Genomic DNA, 544 nt, shown 5'->3' with positions numbered 1-544 from the left:
ATTTCAGGCTTTATTTTTTTAAGACATTGGGACATTAAATCATTTCATCTCTCTCCCTCAAAGAACTCAAAACAAAACAAAACAACAACAACAACAAAACCTCCATACACAAAACAAAAACAGCTTGATTAAAAAAAAAAAAAAAAAAAACCTCATTTATACCGTGCATTTCCTATCCATTCTACTGCAAGTTAAGGGACCATTCAGTGACATTCTCTCAACTGCTCTCTTGGTAACAGATAAATGATTCTGAGGGAGAGCTACCAGCACTGCTCTTTCTTTATCTTCTCCCGCAATCCCTGCCTCTCTCTGAGCTGTGGCTCTCCTCCTGCTTCGTAGTCCTCTTGCGGCACTGTGACTCAGAAATCAATAGAGCTGCCCTGGTGGGGACTCCACTCCACAAGGGGCAAGCTGCGGCTCTCTCTCTCTCTCTCTCCCTCTCTCTCTATCTCTCTCTCCCTCCCTCCCTCCCTTCCTCCTCCTTCCCCTCCTCCCCTCCTCCTCCTTCCCCTCCTCCCCTCCTCCCTCCATCTCTCCTCCCCAC

Source organism: Mus caroli, chromosome 12, assembly GCF_900094665.2.
Source record: "Mus caroli chromosome 12, CAROLI_EIJ_v1.1, whole genome shotgun sequence".
Classification (NCBI taxonomy): domain Eukaryota; kingdom Metazoa; phylum Chordata; class Mammalia; order Rodentia; family Muridae; genus Mus; species Mus caroli.
This window is presented reverse-complemented; position numbering follows the sequence as displayed.